This window comes from Melanerpes formicivorus, unplaced genomic scaffold (assembly GCF_026170545.1).
Source record: "Melanerpes formicivorus ecotype bairdi unplaced genomic scaffold, bMelFor1.0.p_v2 SCAF_23, whole genome shotgun sequence".
Classification (NCBI taxonomy): domain Eukaryota; kingdom Metazoa; phylum Chordata; class Aves; order Piciformes; family Picidae; genus Melanerpes; species Melanerpes formicivorus.
This window is the reverse complement of record NW_027142375.1, coordinates 831,635-850,000: the sequence shown is the minus strand read 5'-3', so window position 1 is coordinate 850,000 and position 18,366 is coordinate 831,635. Positions and strand designations below refer to the sequence as shown.

Genomic DNA, 18,366 nt, shown 5'->3' with positions numbered 1-18,366 from the left:
CAGCTAACTCATACAGGAGTAGATAGCTGATAGCAGGTGCTTTCCCACTCCTTGTATGTCACGACCACATAAAAACCCTGCTAACACAATGACCCAGCACTTCTGCAGGCACTGCCAGGGCAGAAGTCCAGGGGTGAGCAGTAAGTACCCGAAAATACTTCCAGTTGTGACTCTGGGAAACAAAATGAGTACATTTCCACTACTGCTGTCGTGCTGCATTTCTTAGGCACCTTACTTGGCTATTTATATCACTGCAGCACTCAGAGGTTCTACATAAGGCCATCCTGTGCTAGGTGATCAACTACAAACAGAGTGAGCTTAATTCGGTTTTGCAATGTTTGCCCAGTTCCTGTATGGCTTAATCCAGGGTGAGGAGACAGAAGGACCTGTGTCCTCCCTGGATCACAGATGCTGATGAGATCAGTGTACAAAGACTTCTCAGAACTAGAATTTCTTCTGGCATTTACTAAATCCCTGTACTCGACCCATGTGGTTCTCAACAAATTCTCAAGTCCCTCAGCTTTCTTAGCCCTACTCCAAAAGGGCTCTTAGTCCCTCTAGACTTGGGCAGAGGAGCAGGACATGCTGTCTCAGGGCTACATTCTACATGCACACACCTCTGTAACTGCAAGTGCATGCACATACTCTCCAGGTACAATCCAAAGTCAGAGTATGCAGAGCTGAGTTGTCTGCTGTTTACAACACTACTTTACAATTCCCCATGACAAGAACACTGTGCTGTGACACCTCACTAGTTTTGCTCAATACTGCTGGGGGTTTTCCATTAATATTTCATTTTTCTACTCATTTGTGGTTTAAAACACTTTACACTTTGCATAGCTTAACTGATTTTGTTATTTTATTTTGTTACCCTCCCTCTTCCCTACTCCAAGGATGCCCTTTTGCAAACCAGAAACACTTCATGGAGACGTACAAACCTTTACTGGTTCAAGACATCAGGTGGTCTAAAAACCATCGCTGTTTAATCACACTTTGATTGGGAAGGCATTTGACCTGAAATAGGGGCCTAAAACCCAGCCAACAACTCTGCAAGCTTTTAACCTCCAAGAAAAGCCAAACCAGGCAAATATGGGAGAAAAGAAAAACAGTAAGCAGCAGCAATTCCTTTCCTCAGTGTCCTGTGAATGGTTATTAAAATGTAAACTATTAGCTATGGCTGAAAAGTAATTCTGTGTTTCCATAATGCTCTGAACAGGTTCATCCTGCAGCTGCCTGTCAGAACAACTCCCTGTCACACACCTGCTTACACTGCTTGACACAGCTGCTTCCTTTTACAGGCAACACAGTACACGAACATCAGCATCCTCACTACAGATGAAAGAGAAAAAAACTCTCTTTTTTAAGCTCCCTTGCTGTTGGTAATGTATTAAAAGACCACCTTCCACCTTTGGCTTATCTAGCAGGTGTACAGGGAATTGATTTCCAGAGTGCAGCCTGAGTCATGCCATACAGAAGTGGAAATAGGCACTCTTCTAGCTAGAAGCATTCATTCCTCCACTACAGATACATTCCTTTAGCTATGGAATTCCTAAATCCCTACCATCCCATCTCAAACCCCCAACATTTGCTACAAAGCTGCTTATCAGAGTACATGTCCATTCCTATCTCACACTGCAGGGAAGTTCTCCTTTGATGCCAAGTTTTCATTTGAGTAGTGAAAACGCTACTCTGCTGAAAAATAATCAGCCTTAAACTCCTTATAAGCAAAAAGAAGTTTCCAAATGTATGCAGATACCACCTTGATCAAAAGACCAAACAGTTGCTCAGTCAGAACAGAGTCAGATGTCACTACCTTCATTCGGCGGCACAGCCTCATGCTCCTTGGCGCTTTAACGTACCTCGTACCTGGCCTGCCTTATGTCTAGGACCAGCTCTAAGCACTGAGCACATCTGTCAACAATTACTTCCAAACAACTTGAATATCTTAGTAAAGTTGAATAAATAATAAAAAATAAATCTTACCTCATCAGAGCTTCATTTTCTGTTCTTGCCCTGAAAAGAGGAAAGAAATCTGTATTACAGATCAGCTGGCACAAAGTACTTCCTAAGGCTGGCACTGCAGTTTCACTCCAAACCCCACCAGAACTGTGAGGGTATTTTCACAAAACTGAAACAAATTCCCATTCTTCTGAGAATTGATCATCCTCAACACTCTGGGGTGGAGGCCTTTATTTATTTGCTATCTCAACTAGCTGCTCTGCACAAACATTTCAAGTGCTTTGGAAATACCAGTATGACCCAGTCAATTCCTCACCTGAGCTCCAGGCTGATTAGGCACACCTGAGAGGTTTATTTTTCAGTGCAAACAGTATTTCATGACCAGTATTGGTACTTCCATTATGCTTATTAGACACTTGGCATTTTCTGTTGTAAGTTGGACTTGCATTGCAGCATACTCATTCCAAGAATTTCCCAGTCTGGAAGTACTTGGGGTTTTGGGTTTTTTGGTAAAAAGCAGCTATTTGCTGCTCAGTCCTGGAATAAGTAGAGCCTGTGTGGGTTGTAGAATCATAGAATTGTCAGGGTTGGAAGGCACCTCAGGGATCATCCAGTTTAAACCCCTCTGCCATGGGCAGGGACACCTCACACTACAGCAGGCTGCTCACAGCCACATCCAGCCTGACCTTCAAAACCTCCAGGGATGAGGCTTCCACCACCCCCCTGGGCAGTCTGTTCAAGAAAAAGAACGAAAGCATCAAGCCATTTGTCGTACTTTAAGGAGGGGACAGAAATAATTTACTCCCATTGAATTGGAGAGAAATACAGACTTCTATTTGGAAAATATAGAGGAGAATACAGCAGACAGGAATCCTGCACACCTAACACATATATAGGATACAGAACCTGCTGGTTTCTTTTCTTCAAGGCCTCAAACTACCACAGCATTTCATCAAACACCTGCTTCAACTGAGCCATTCTAAGTACCATGCCACTAGCTTACCAATATATACATCACAAAACCCAAGCACCAAAAAAGCTAAGACTGTTCTGAACAATTTCCAGTATGACTCAGGACAATCAATGAATGTTGAGGTCTGTGAAAAGTATTAATTAACCTTTCATTTCTTTGTACCTCTTGTTCAGCTCTTTGGAATCAAGCAGAACTATTTGCAGGCCTCAGCATTTTAACTGGGACTTGGATTCTGGTAACTGAAGTAAATGGGGGTTGGGGGGAGGGCTGTTTGTGACTAACATATGCAAGAACAGAATCACACTTTATCTTACCTCATTTGCTAAATTAGCATAATACACAGCATGAAACAGAAAGCAGAAAGCCAAGTCTAATAAAATCTGACAATTATTAGCACTATTGCTTGAAAATTTTGCTGAGTCACAGGCAAAGCATTTCCAACCTCCAGCATTTTCTGTACACTTCATTAGCCATTAGTCGGTACAGCCAGATATTTAGAGATGATGGGAAAACAAGGAGAGACCTTATCCATCTTTGCCAAGGACAAATTCAAAGCTGGGTCTCAAAACGTGTGGTCAATGCAAAAAAAAACCAAAATAACACACAACTCAGCATGCTTAAAGAAGCACTTTGCATAAGTTTCACTTATCTGATCTAGCTGTTGATAACAAGACAAGCTATAATGAGGGCCAGGAGCACTCCCATCACAGGTTCTCATGGGCTAGCCTGCCTAGCTTGATGGTCTCAGTAGGTATTTGTGCAGGACCACGTCTTAGAGGAAGAAAGGCCCGTTATTCTCCATCAGGCAGCAGGAAGCTTCTCTCTGTCTTCAAATAACCTGGCCTCCACCCAAGTGGAGATAACCTCCACCTCAGTGCTCCCAAAACCACACTGGCTAAGTGAGGCTCCAAATAGTCAGCTTAAAAGACTTATCAGACTTTTTCCTGCCTTATCTCTCTCTGACACCTTGGCAAAGACTTTCACCTAGGCTCTTTGCTTTCACATAGAAATATAGTATGTTCTGTTAACCACTTGCACTTCTCTCATGGTTAATCACCTCCTTGCTTGATGGGAAATATGTCTGTCAAAAAAGAGAAGGCATTTTCATTGCAGTGTTCAGAGGCATCACTTTTCTGAGCACATGATTCTTTACAGTAAAACCTATGCCTGTTACCAGCCACCAAATGTTCTGCCTTTGGATGCACTCTGGAGGGATTCTAACAGATTGCCTTTCAAAAGCACATTAATACAATGAAGCTAAAACTAAGCAGACAACTGTCCACACTTAGTGACAAAAGGCTCTGTAATTTCAACAAGGTGTTTACTATAATCCTTCCAATTTGGATTACAAACAATAAAAATCATAAATCTTTTGGAATGAGCCACCTTATGCAGAACAATTCCTCATGAATCAGTTTCATAAACAGTAAAACTAACACTGAAGAAACCTACTGACAGAGAGCGTTCTGAGGATGTACTTTGCTACTGAAGCTGTTCATGAGTCTTGAGAAGACTCCCACCCACTCTCATTGAACCACACAAAAGTAATACTGCCAAATTGATTAGACAGCAGAATAGATGTAGCTGAAAACTTCCTCCTTTAACAGACTTAGAAATTGATGGACTGCATGGAGATGTACCCATAAAAGCGTTCCTATCTCCTTCAGTCATTATTATGCAATCTTTGCTGTTGGGGTTGTGGAGCCTCCTCCCCTGAAGACTTTGAAGGCCCGCCTGGATGTGTCCCTCTGTGACACGAGCTAGATTGTATGGTCCTGCTCTGGCAGGGGGGTTGGACTCGTTGATCTCTTTGGGTCCCTTCCAACCCCTGACATCCTGTGAGCCTGCGATACTGTGTTCTATGCTGTTCAGCAGAAACCACAAAGCTGAAGATACAGCAATGTATCTTGCCTTCACCCAAGACGTGGGTTTGATGAATACACCCAGTCAGCTAAAGGAAGGTATTTCTATATGGTTCAGCAGCTGTCCAGTGCACAGCAGGATAAAAGTCATCCGGGCAACACTTCACAAAATGTAGATGTAGATTACATATTCTGCCCCAGTCTTTGAGAAGATGACATACTAGGCATGGTAGCACTGCTTTTCTGCTTCCACACATACATAAACAAATAGAAAGCCCCAGCCATTTCTGGAAAGGCACTGAGCCCTCATTCCATCCGAGCTAGGGAAGGAAAAAGAAAGAAGTGAGGGACCGAGAATCTCCACCAGGAGATAAATGAATCCCTAAAGCCATTTTAATGAACGTGGCTTTCAGTTCTGCTGTTTTGCAGCTCCCAGTAAGAATTAAAATGTGTATCATTTAAAACAAACAAACAAAACCCACAGAATCAACCAGCACCAACCAACCAAAACCAACCAGCCAAAACCAAATAACAACCCAAACCAACCAACCAACCAAAACCAACCAACCCACAAACTAAAACCAACCAACACCAACCAACCAAAACCAACCAAACTGAAGCAAACAAACCAACCAAAACAAACAAAAACCCCAAACCAACCCCAGCCAAACAACCAAAACCAAGCACCAAGACCACAGGAAAAAACAAAACTACCACCCGGGAAAAATCTCACTGACCTCTCTTAACAAAGTTCTTCCTCAAGATGCAAGGAACCTTGCTGGCATAGAAACACAATTCGATTCTTCCTGCCTCCCTAGTGTTGACTCAAGGCCATTTGATTTCACAGTTCCAGCATCTGCAGTAGTTAGCAAGCTGTGCCATGCACTTTGCAGAGCGAAGAGGCGTGAGTGCAGCATGCCAAAGTCTAATCCACGACAGCATTTCCATTTCTGAAGCTCCACACAGCATGTCTTGGATGGTTCAGTGCTTCTTCAGGGAAACAGCCTCTGTGGGGGCAGCAAGGCAGCAGGTAGGCCTGCACCCACAGCCTAATCTCTGGGACCTACAGATGCATCCTGAAAATGTTTACTACCACCACAACGCTACTCATCCTTGTCATACAAGTGTATGCTCTTGGAAGGATAAAAGGCTAGAAGAAAGTCTGTGTTTGGATTGGACAGCAACAAGAAGATCACAGCTGGAAGGCAGCAGTAAACACATCAAATAGTCTCATATAAAGTGTATGTAGAGATTAAAAATTAGCCACTGTGGCTAAAAAATTGCTTACAGCCTCACCCACAGGCCTACAGCTACCTGCCAACTGCAAGAGGGATCTATGGCCTGCATGGTCTGTGTCCTGCTGCCCCCCCAGCATGGCCACTGAGTCACTCCTCCCCGAGGAAGTGTGCATAGTCCTCTGTCATAGAATCAGAGAGTCGTTTTGGTTAGAAAAGCTCTGAGTTCATTGAGTTCAACTGTCCACCTGAGACCACCCCTCAGAATGCTACGTCCACATGTTTCTTACACACATCCAGGGACAGTGACTCTACCACCTCTCTGGCAACCCATTCCAATGCTTGACCACTCCTTCCAGAAAGAAATTTTTCCCAATATTCAACCTAAACCTCCCCAGCCACAACTCCAGGCCTCTTCCTCTTGTTCTATCACCTGACACTAGAGAGAAGAGACCAAACCCCACCTCACTTACAACCTCCTTTCAGGTGGTTGGAGAGAGCAATGAGGTCTCCTCAGTCTCCTTGATAAACCCATCTTGCTCTTGATACACCCATTTCTTTACCCATGATTTATTCATTCTCATGGTGACTGGCTGTCATAGAAATCACAAAGGTCAATGACTTTTGGGAAGCTAGGCCTCCTCCTGGGCCCAGAAACTCTCTTTCTGCCAGGTAGCTTGACCCAACTGGACACTGAAATCACATCGTCATACATATTTTTGAACTACCAGTGTTGATCATTTTTCTGAGTATTGCCCAAAAGGCCACAAAAAACTAACACTAGCCAGTTCTGAGGGGAACCTTCTGGCTTTTAATGCCAAATGAAAGTGGTGAAATGGAGACTTGGGGGACTCAGGGGTATTAATTCCCCATGTGTTTCATCTTATACTGCAGTATACGATTAAAGCAGAAGTCACCACTTCTGAGACTGGTAGTGCAAACAGCACCCCAGAATTTTCACCTCTCCTTCTCCATCTGAGCAAGAGGAATCCGGAGAGCAGACAAGTTGAGACAGCCAAAAGCTGGTCAGACATTTCACCCTTGGATGCAGACTGTTTTATACAAGGTGCCTGATTTTACTGTCACATGTCCAAGTAAGCATAAACTGCAGCAGAGAGATGTAGAACTTCAAACCTTGTATCATAAAGCATTTATTTGTCTACTTATAATCATCCCAGTGACATGAGAATGATGAGGGTCAAAATCACAGAATCATTTTGGTTGGAAAAGACCTCTAAGATCTGCAAGTCTGACCACTGACCTAACACCTCCACGGCCATTACTGAGTCCTGGAATAACGGACAACAGACTCTGTTGTTATCTCTTCCAGGGTGCCAGTCCCAGCTCATTATGCCTCCCAGCTTAAAGCCTGGTGTCACAGTCCAGCCGTGGGGAATTTGGCAGAAACTGAACTCCATTTGCCTTCCGGCTTGTCCTCAGATATCAGAGAGGCTGGGTGCAGCTGATCTTAAATCCTGATTGATGCCCCACTGGACCTTTAATGTGACTAACTTTACACCCTGGGAACAGAACTAAGGCTGAAACAGTGGCAACTGCCAGAGTGGCTTGGTTGACAGGCTGCAGATAGAAATACTGCCGTGGTCAGGCGGGGATGGTGCGAACAGGGGCAGCGGGCGGGGGCAGGCAGGGAGGCAGATGGGGAGGGAAGGAGAGAGGCAGGCAGGGAGGGAGGCAGGGAGGCTGGCTGGGAGGGAGGCAGAGAGGGAGGCAGGCAGGGAGGCAGGCAGGCAGGGAGGCAGGGAGGGAGGCAGGGAAGGAGGCAGGCAGGCAGGGAGGCAGGCAGGGAGGCAGACGGGGAGGGAGGTAGGGAGGCAGGCAGGGAGGCAGGCAGGGAGGCTGGCTGGGAGGGAGGCAGGGAGGGAGGCAGGCAGGGAGGCAGGCAGGCAGGGAGGGAGGCAGGCAGGGAGGCAGACGGGGAGGCAGGCAGGGAGGCAGGCAGGCAGGGAGGCAGACGGGGAGGGAGGTAGGGAGGCAGGCAGGGAGGCAGACGGGGAGGGAGGCAGGCAGGCAGGGAGGCAGGGAGGCAGGGAGGCAGGCAGGCAGGGAGGCAGACGGGGAGGGAGGTAGGGAGGCAGGCAGGGAGGCAGACGGGGAGGGAGGCAGGCAGGCAGGGAGGCAGGGAGGCAGGCAGGGAGGCAGGCAGGCAGGGAGGTAGGGAGGCAGGGAGGTAGGGAGGCAGGGCAACACGGCAGGCAGCACGGTGGTTCTCGACGGTCCCAGTCTCTAGCCGCTGATTTCTCGGCAATCGATTCCTCGCATCCGGCTCCCTCGCTACAGCTTTCCGCTCGCAGCGGCTGCTCAGGGCAGGCAGAGAGGCAGAGACCCCCACCAGCAGGTCCCCAAGCAGTCCTTGCAGACCGCCACCCGGTGACGCCGTTCGCAGCTTCACACGGTTGCTAAACGCAGCCACCCGCCCCGAGCCCACAGCGGAGCGCAGCCCTGGGGCCACCTCCGGGGCTCCAAACTCTCTCTCTCTGTCTCAGGGGCTCTAAGCTGTCTCTCCGTTGCCTCTGCCGCCAGGAAGAAGCCCCCCGGGCCCCAAAGCTCCTCGATCGGCCACAGGGGTCAAAGTGCAAGCTCCCTACATCCCAAACGATCTGCCAACAATGTTGAGCCACATAGAATGATGTTCGGTCCCTTACACCTGGCTGCCTCCAACTCATGAGCTATCCAGAAACGCTGTTTATGCCCCCAAGACTTTTCCTATGAGCGAGCTGGTGATGCCATGTTCTGCTTGGAATGGAACACGCATCACACCTGCACACAGAAACAGCTCTCATGGGGATTCCATCCAAAATTAAGCAATCAAGGTCTATTACAGGCGAAGTTTCATGCATGTTTAATGGGGGGGATGATGGTGAACAAGTCTGAAGTACGTGAACTGATGTATTTTGATTTTCAGAAATCGGGTTTGATACATTTATTTGTTCTGTTTTGGGTTTGGTTGGTTGTTTTTTTCCCCACCTATATGGCATGTGCCCTCACTTAACTGCCATCTACAACATCTCCCAGTGAGTGATCCCAATGCAGTTCACAACTGTGGCACAGACTACATGACTTGAGTAGGGAATACATCCTGCATACAATCTGAAAACTATGAAAAACATCCCAAGAACAAATCAAAAGGAACTCTGCCATTTGAAAGTTAGTGGAAGCAAGCTTAGAAGAGTAATTTATCTTGATTTTAAGGATTTTAAGGAGCATGTACAAGAATACTGTACATTCACCAGGTCAGCAGTTTCACTACAAAGCATTTTTCAAATGGCAGTTTTGGTTGCCTGTATCACAGTGTCACAGTACCACAGTGTCACAGTACAGCAGAGGCCGGAAGGGACCTCCAGAGATCATCAGGTCCAACCCCCCTGCCAGAGCAGCATCACCCAGGGCAGTCTGCACAGCAATGCAGCCAGGTGGGTTTGGAAAGTCTCCAGAGAAGGAGACTCCACAACCTCTGTGGGCAGCCTGCTCCAGGGCTTTGTCACCCTCACAGTAAAGAAGTTTCTCCTCATGTTGAGCTGAAATCACAGAATCACCAAGGTTGGAAGAGACCTCAAAGACCATCAAGTCCAATCTGTCACCACAGAACTTGCAACTAGACCATGGCACCAAGTGCCACATCCAATCCCCTCTTGAACACCTCCAGGGATGGGGACTCCACCACCTCCCTGGGCAGCACATTCCATCGACTCTCAGTGAAGAACTTTCTCCTCACCTCGAGCCTAAACTTCCCCTGGCACAGCTTGAGACTGTGTCCTCTTGTTCTGGTGCTGGCATCTTCTACGTTCCAGCTTGTACCTGGTGTTCTTTGGCTTATTGCTGTGCACCACCAGGGCAGAGCAGAGGGGGAGAAGAACCTCCCTAGCCTTGCTGAACACACTTTTCTTGATGCACCCCAGGATCCCATTGGCTCTCTTTGCCACAAGGGCACATTGCTCTCCCATGCAGAGCTTGCTGCCTACCAGCACTCCAAGGTCTTTCTATGTGGAGCTGCTTTCCAGCAGGGCAGCCTCTAAGCTGTCCTGGTGCCTGTTGATATTCCTCCTCAGATGTCCTTATTGAACTTCATGAGGTTAGCCTGCCCCCAGCTCTCCAGCCTGTCCATATAAGAAAGAGATGATGAAACAGAAAGAGATATGTCTAAGAAGGGCTTTAGACAACCTCTGCCTATGCCAGGTATATGCAGCAAACAAAAAACATTAACTGAAACACTGCTATGGTTACGCAGTCTCCACAGCTGCCTAACTTCGCTTCATCCTTTGTGGAGAGGTGGTGGCAAACACTGCTAGTGGCAGTAACAGAAGCTTCTAGTGCTATCCAACTCTGACTCAATGCAAGGTATGACAATATTGTCGAATCACGACTTTCTGATGAAGCTATCAGGACAAAAGCCTTAAGAAATTATATTTGCTTTGTTTTCTGAAGCTAAGGTCAAGCATGCAGAACCTCCAGGTTTCCTTGAGAGGTGGAATTGGTCTAAGCTCTGATTAAGAGGCAAAACCGACAGATTTAGACATTCAGTTAGTAAATGCATAGCAAAGCATGACAGTCAATCTGTCACAATTACCTTTAAGGTTTCTTTCTACCCAAGGAGATCAGAAAGAAAGAAAGAAACAATTGAAGCACTGTGCACTCTGAAAACTTCAGTGTGCTCAACCAGCAGGAAAGGGGAAAGTGCTGTTGTCCCCATTTTGCATGTCCCATCAAGAAAGGTTTCATGTATGTTTGTGTAGTTTTAGAAGGACAATGGTATTTGCTTGCTTGGTTGTGTGGTTTTTTCTCCCAGTATATCACAGATAATACTCAGCTTCAGGATTTATGAGGTATTTGCAGTTGTAACTCAACAGACAAATCCTTTGTTACAAACATGAGGACGAATGAGGATTTACAGAGCTGTCATTACACTGGGAGGCTCTTTGCCTAGGGACACAGTAGAGCAAATGCTATAGAAAAACATGGGTTTTTAAAGGAATCATTTGAGCATTATCACCACTTACAGTAAGGGCCCTCTTATAACCACATGACCATCAATGGGATTTTAACTGCATGCCACCCCTAAAGGACACCTGCAGTCTCTGCCAAGCTCTGCCGTGTTGGCTGTACCTATTTTAGAGTTAGCAAATAAATGAGCCAAGCAAACTCTGAGCCCAAAGCAACCAACCACACTAAAGGTAGATGATGTACTCCAGCACCCAAAACCTATCAGCTGCAAGTCTTGGCAGCAAAAGAATAGCAGAGAGGAAAAGGTGTGCCTGCAGTTCCCCCAGCCACACAGCCACAGGCCGAGCACAGGCAGAACAAACGAGCCATGAGCCCGCTCTGGCCACAGATCAGGCACCAGCACACGAACAACACCACATCACTTGGGTAACACCACTGAGGACAACTACCCTTGCACTGCTCCAGCTGGGAAAGAAAGCCACCTGGACACACAGGAGTCAGATGCCCCAACCCACAGTAGATGCAGACAGGATTCTGGAAGCTCTTTTTCACCAGCAGCCTCCTGGGGACAGGTGTTCCTGCACACCAGAGACCTGTGGCTTCCTGCATGGCACTCCCCAGGGGACACATCATAGTTATTTGGGGATGCTCTGAACTCCAGGCAGCTTGTCCCAAGACTAGAGAAACACAAAAGCAAAGATGACTTCAAGCACCCTGCTGACTGTGGGAAGGTCAGACTCGATGACCTTGGAGGTGCCTTCCAGCCCAGACCCTTCTATGATTCTATGATCCTGCTGTCTGCATTAAAGAGGGTGATAGGCTCACTTCAATGTACTGCATGAGCAGCAAATGGCTGGCAAGCCATTTTAACACATGGTGATCACTCATTATTTGCTTGTATATGCAGCACCCTAATGGCTATCACAATTTTTGTTCCTGGTAAGTCAGAAGGATTTCTGTATCTCCTCACAACAAAACATTCAGATGAGAATCAAAACCAAAGGCAGAACACATTGTATGAAGTTATGCTGAGACCCTTTTGATCCTACTGGCTTATCATTAAGCTTGCAGAATCTGTTATTCAAGAAACACTGGAAATAAAACTGTAATTGCTTTCCAGAAGTTCTTCCCTCAGATCAGTGACTCCTTATCAGAGTTTGTGTTTTGTGAATAGTTAATTACTGGTGGGCAGCAGTATGCAGAGTTATGTACTGGGTTTTTAAGGCTACCCTCCAACACATCAAAACAGTTGCTAGTGCTACATATGACAAAAGCCACCAGTTTATTATTAATTGCTTTGGTGGAGACAAGGCACTATGATAAATTAGATAGTCAACAGAGATCCAGCTCCAATGCAAGAGACTTAAATGCCACAAGCACAGCCTCCCTTGTAGAATCTGTTACAAATACAGTAATTACAGTGTCTTGACTCTTGTCATGGATCCCTGCACCAGACAGGGCTGCAGGAAGGCAGCACGACAGGAATGTGCAGGGAGAAACAAAGAGGTATGAGTGCAGTAAACCCACGGTGCAAGGGGGCTAAGTGGTCCTGGTTTGACAGGAAGGAGGAATGGCTAGCATCACCCTCACTACCTTCCATACTGGTGAAAGGAGATGCTCAAAGCCCACTGGTGGAGAAGAGGCAGAGAAATATGGGAGAGAGGAAGAGGTTCATAGTCCTCCAGCCTGACCACTACCCTACTTTCTCTTCAGTCTAAGAAAAGGTTCTCATATGTATTTTGCTTTCTGCTTATAAGGAAGGCATTTTCTTCTGCAAACACATCAGAAGTGAATATTGCAGCTAAGCTACAATGAAGTACAAAAACTTCATTTTACAAACCAGAAGAGCTGGAACAGGCTGTGCCCAGAGAAGTTCTGGAGTCTCCTTCTATGGAGACCATCAAAATCTACCTGGATGTGTTCCTGTGTGACCTACTGCAGGTGATGGTGCTCTGGCAGGGGGGCTGGACTCTCAATTATTCATCCTTGCCTCCTCTTTATAAGAGCACATGCAATAAGTCTTCTGCCCTTTTCAGATTATGCATAGCTGTCAACCACAGCCTGAAAGGAAATCATGTGAGCTGTATTTGTGCATAGGGGTGGTGGGTTTGGATGCCTAGGCATTTTAACAACAAACAAAACTCAGTGTTTTTAATGGGATCTTGTTCCCATAAGAATGGAATACCACAGAATCACAGAATGGTCTGGGCCAGAAGAGACCTCCAAAACTCATTCAGTCCACAGTCAGCAGGGACATCCCCAGCTAGATCAGGCTGCCCAGGGCCTTGTCCAGCCTCACCTTGAATATCTCCAAGGAAGGAGCCTCAACGGCTGTCCTAGTTTAGAGTGGGAGAGATTGCTCTATTGCTCCGAAAGGGGCAAAAGAGTGACACTCACACAAAGGGATTGGATAGCAATGGAAAGTTTAAATGGCAAAGCAATTAACATACTACAAACTATCAGTGATTCAAATCACAGAGTGATTCAAACAGCACAGTGATTCAAAGAAATCCCCAGCCTAAACACGTAAGTTCCTTTCACCAGACCAAAAGCCCAACACCCCTCTTCTCCCCACTTGGGGTTCACCCAAAACCCCAGGGCTCTTTCTTCTCCCCCACTGCTAGGCTGGTTTCAGGCTGGACATTCAGTACACTGGAGTCTCAACTCTGTGGCTCCTTTTTGGAGGCATCCAGCCTAAACAGTCACAACCACCTCCCTGGGCAACCTGTTCCAGCGTTCCACCTTTCAGATGTTTTAGGTTATGCACTCTAGAATGGGCTTAGGCCAAATCATGACTCACTTCTGAAAATTTAAGATCCCACATTAAGTATAAAAAATCAGCAAAAAAGTAAATTCCTTAACTCTTTATCAGAGCAACAGCACAATTTGAAGGAAATGAAAGACCATTCCTGTTGGTTTCTTTCCTAAAGCAGAACAAAACACCAGGGCAAAGATTTTCAGCTGACCAGTTGAAAATAAACAAGACAAACCAGAACAAACCCACCCAAACAAACTGAACTGGACAAAACCAAGCATCTTTCTTAAATGGAAGGGCAGGGGAGTAACTTAGGCTTCTCACAAATCCAACAACTTCTGTCTGTACTTTCCAAGAAAAAACAAAACAAAACAAAACAAAACTGGTAGCAGAAGCCTGCCTGCTGTTTTGTCCTGGTGGTCTGTATGTCATGGCAGCCCCTATGAGCACAGCACCTCTAGGATTCTGAATCAAACTGACTGTGTTTCTACCACCAAACATAACTGCCAAGGGTCAAAACTATCCTGAGCAGCAGCTTGCCTACACCAGGCTACAAGCTTTTCCAACCAAAACAATTCTGTGACTCCATGACTTGACATTTCAAAACTCTCTAATTCTGCTTTGCCCTTAATTGATGCACAATTGCTTCTGCTGCACAGCACGTCCTACACCCACATGAAAAGGCACCAAAAAATAGAAACCAGGGGGACAGTAGCCACTCTTCCATGCCACACTTCTATACTCACAATGCACCTACAAGGACAGCTAAAAGAGTTGGGGCTGGCCAGTCTGAAGAGAAGGCTCCAAGGAGACCTTCTTGTGGCCTTCCAGCATCTGAAGGGGGCTACAAGAAAGCTGGGGAGGGACTTTTGAGGGTGTCAGGGAGTGATAGGACTGGGGGGACGGAACAAAAGTAGAAATGGGTAGATTCAGATTGGATGTTAGGAAGAAGTTGTTCCTCATGAGGGTGGTGAGAGACCAGCACAGGTTGCCCAGGGAGGTGGTGGAAGCCTCATCCCTGGAGGTGTTTGCAGCCAGGCTGGATGTGGCTGTGAGCAACCTGCTGCAGTGTGAGGTGTCCCTGCTTGTGGCAAGGGGCTTGGAACTGGCTGATCCTTGAGGTCCCTTCCAACCCTGACAATTCTGATGCTCAAGTTTTGTAATGGGGCTGAGAGAGTATTGGAGAAACAAGGAAGAAGAAAAAAAAACCAACTTAGCTGATATTTGTTCAGTTAACATTACAGAACAGCAGACAGCAGCTCTATACCAGCACAGCAGCAAAAAAAATTCAGTTGCTTTTAATAGAAAGCATTTAGTGCAACTAATATAATTTGCAGTGACATTTCCCAACTCCATTATGTAAGCCAACAGCTAAACTTTTGCTTGTCTACAGTACATTGCCTATCTCCAATACAGTGCCATTTTAAAGATATCTTAGTAGCAAGAGAAGGGAAACTTAGCAGATTCTTTAGATCACAGGCTCACAGGATGTTAGGGGCTGGAAGGGACCTCCAGAGATCATCAAGTCCAATGCCCCTAACAGAGCAGGACCAGAGAATCCAGCACAGGTCACACAGGAATCCATCCAGATAGGGCTGGAAAGGCTCCAGAGAAGGAGACTCCACAACCTCTCTGGGCAGCCTGCTCCAGGGCTCTGGGACCCTCACAGTGAAGAAGGTTCTCCTCATCTTGAGGTGGAACCTCCTGTGCTGGAGTTTCTATCCACTGCTCCTTGTCCTGTCCCAGGATGCAACTGAGCACAGCCTGTCCACTCCCTCTTGACCCCCAGCCCTCAGGTATTGATAGACATTGATTAAAACCCCTCTCAGTCTTCTCTTCTCCAGACTAAACAGCCCCAGGGCTCTCAGCCTCATAAAGCTTAACCATCCTTGTAGTCCTCTGTTCAACTCTCTCCAGCAGATCCCTGTCCCTTCTGATCTGGGAAACCCAAAACTGGATGCAATATTCCAAGTGAGGTCTCAACAGGGCAGAGCAGAGCAGAACCCCCCTGGATCTGCTGGACACACTGCTCTGAATGCAGGCCAGGACCCCATTGGCCTTCTTGGCCACCAGGGCACATTGCTGTCCCATGCAGAGCTTGTTGTCCACCAGCACTCCCAGCTCCTCCTCCACAGCGCTGCTCTCCAGCAGATCCCCTCCCAGCCTGTCCTGCTGCAGTTTGTTCTTCCTTCCCAGGTGCAGGACTCTGCACTTACCCTTGCTGAGCCTCATGAGGTTCCTCTCTGCCCAGCTCTCAGTCTGTCCAAGTCTCACTGAATGGCCACCTTCAGGTGTCTCAGCCAAGCCTCCCAGTTTGGTATCATCCTATTTTTGTCCACGCTGTGTTTATGTCACATGCAGACATCAGTTCAGACAGGCTTCAATAGGAAATGCTATTTGTTAAGTTAGCATGGGTCATATTCTATGCCCAACAACTTCTTTGAGAAGGTTGACTCTCCACAGAATGCATTTTAGGTAAAGAAAGATCTCAGAAATTCCACACAGAAAAGGTGCAGGGACAGGCAGCCCACTGTACCACTCTTGGTCCCTAACACTTCTTTTTCTGCGTGTCAGGGAAAAAAGTGAAAAAGCAAGGAGATGAGTAAAGACCTCACTAGTTTTGCAACCCAGGCATCAGAGAGAACTATCTTCATAGCAGCAATTGTCCTTGAAAAGAGTTGTTTGCAATTACATTCAGCAGCCCAGAGATCAAGAACTGCCCAAAGAGAGAGCAAACCAGGTAATGACAGACCTGTGGTAAAACATCACTCTGTGACTCCAAAATACTTGTTAACACTTCCCTGATCTTTCTGTCCATCTACCCACTGCTTTTCAGCCCAGTGCTGCCACTCAGTAGAGCTGATGCATCAATTCCAGCCCTCTCAAGGCAGCCAGCTCTGACAGGCTGCCTTGTTTTCAATGTATTTTAATAGGCAAATAAAGGCCTCTGAGTGCCAACAAGTCTGCATACTTGGGATTGAGCACTCAAAGACATGAGTGATTAACATCTAGTGATTTTGCAAGACAAGTTCATAGGGGCTATAAATGCAGCACATAGCTGCAGAACGGCACACAGCTGGACTACAGCACACAGCATCAGAAGACTCCATCAGCCGGACATCTGAGAACCAGGAGAGATGCAAAGCATAAAAGAAATCAAACCTTCAAAACCAACATACAAAGTCTTTGATTAGGCAACATTGGAAGAGTGAGTCTTACAGGAGCCTCTTTAACGTGTACAGATGCCAAACATGCTTATTATTTCTCTTTAAAGATCTGCCTTGCCTGCCTTCCCACACTGTGCATCCCATAATGAACAATGACCCTTCCAGGTACCTACCATCTCCTGACAGGGCACTGAAAAGGGCCTGTTCCGATGCCTTCAGAGAGATTACCAGCAGCAATCCTAACGACCTTCCCAGTCTGAGGCAGGAGCATACAGCACACAAGCAGAGCGCGCTGCAGCGCTCGCTAGGCTACCGTGGGTGCAAAGAGACGTCCACCACTCAACCAGCTCTGCAGCCCATGATGCTGCTCAGGAATCTCCTTCTCATGAGCCTGATAAAAAGCTTCCTCCACATGAATAAGTGCTCCTCCATCTTGCTGGAGCACCAAAGTGGCTGTAAGGCAGGGGCAGCGGCTGTGCTAGCTTACTGAGAGCACCCTGGGGTGCCTTATTTAGGTGGTACTAATGCCCAGCTCTTCCCTCCTGAAGGCAAGCAGAGCACAGGAACTTGCCTGTGAGCTCCCCAATGACAGGGTCGAGGACTGTCTGGAAGAGCATTACAAGAGGGGAAGAGAAATCCACACCACCACTACCAAGCTCACTCAGGAACCTCACAGTGCTGCTGCAGGGAGCAGTGGCTGGCATGTCAAGTATAAAATGTACCATCTACCCTCTACCAGACAATGCTCTCTGCCTTCCACTGATGTTTTGTACTGAGTCTGAGAAGCTTGCCTCTGCCCCCTGGCAGGAGAAAACTCCCAAACCAGCAGTGGCCAACGTTCTGCCCTGTATTTCCTTCAGAAAACACATGCTGAAAGAGACGAACAATGGGAAGACACAACCTTCATCTGGGTTAGCACAAAGCCGTTTTTTCCCTCACTACAGCACACAAAATAATGAAGCAGGGGGGAGGGCTGTATTTCCATTTAGCTTTCTTTGGGTTCCTTTCTTCTTTATTTCAGATTGGTCTCAAGCTAGAATGGCTGAGAGGAATCTCCTGTTTACCTGGCAGACCCCAACTGCGGGTGAGGTCCTCACATCACAGTAGCACGAATAACATTTCCCCCTCCAGTTATATTTGCCCAGTTTTGTCTTTTCCAGGTCAAAATGCAATAAAGAGTTTCAAACACTGAACTGGGATGTCTACTCCTAAAAAGATTTCTCCAAAACAAACCAAAAAACCCCAAGAAAGGGCAATTCAGAACTAACAAAGTCTCAGCTCTTTTCTACAGAAGCATTTTGAGGTCCATAAGCAGCGAAGAGTTTTGCATGGATCAGGCGGCAGAAGGGGAAGGACTTTCCACCAGGTGATTCTGAAATTCTTGGTCAATGCTTAACTTCATTTTTAACTTCAAAGTACAGAAAATCTTGGAGGCTGAAAGAATACAGAGGTAAGG

The 18,366-nt window shown here is 46.7% G+C and overlaps 1 protein-coding gene across 7 annotated transcripts in view; it reads right to left on the bottom strand.

The window, feature by feature from the left end:
* Nucleotides 1–18,366, bottom strand: part of THRB (thyroid hormone receptor beta) — a 182,574-nt gene that overhangs the window by 146,853 nt on the left and 17,355 nt on the right. For 6 of the 7 annotated variants that reach the window (XM_068152280.1, XM_068152282.1, XM_068152288.1 and 3 more), the window contains exon 2: nt 1,984–2,013. The gene's annotated coding sequence lies outside the window, so the exon portion shown is untranslated. Of the gene's footprint in view, nt 1–1,983; nt 2,014–2,275; nt 2,293–18,366 lie in introns of those variants that run through there. The other variant, XM_068152284.1, reaches the window with a different exon arrangement.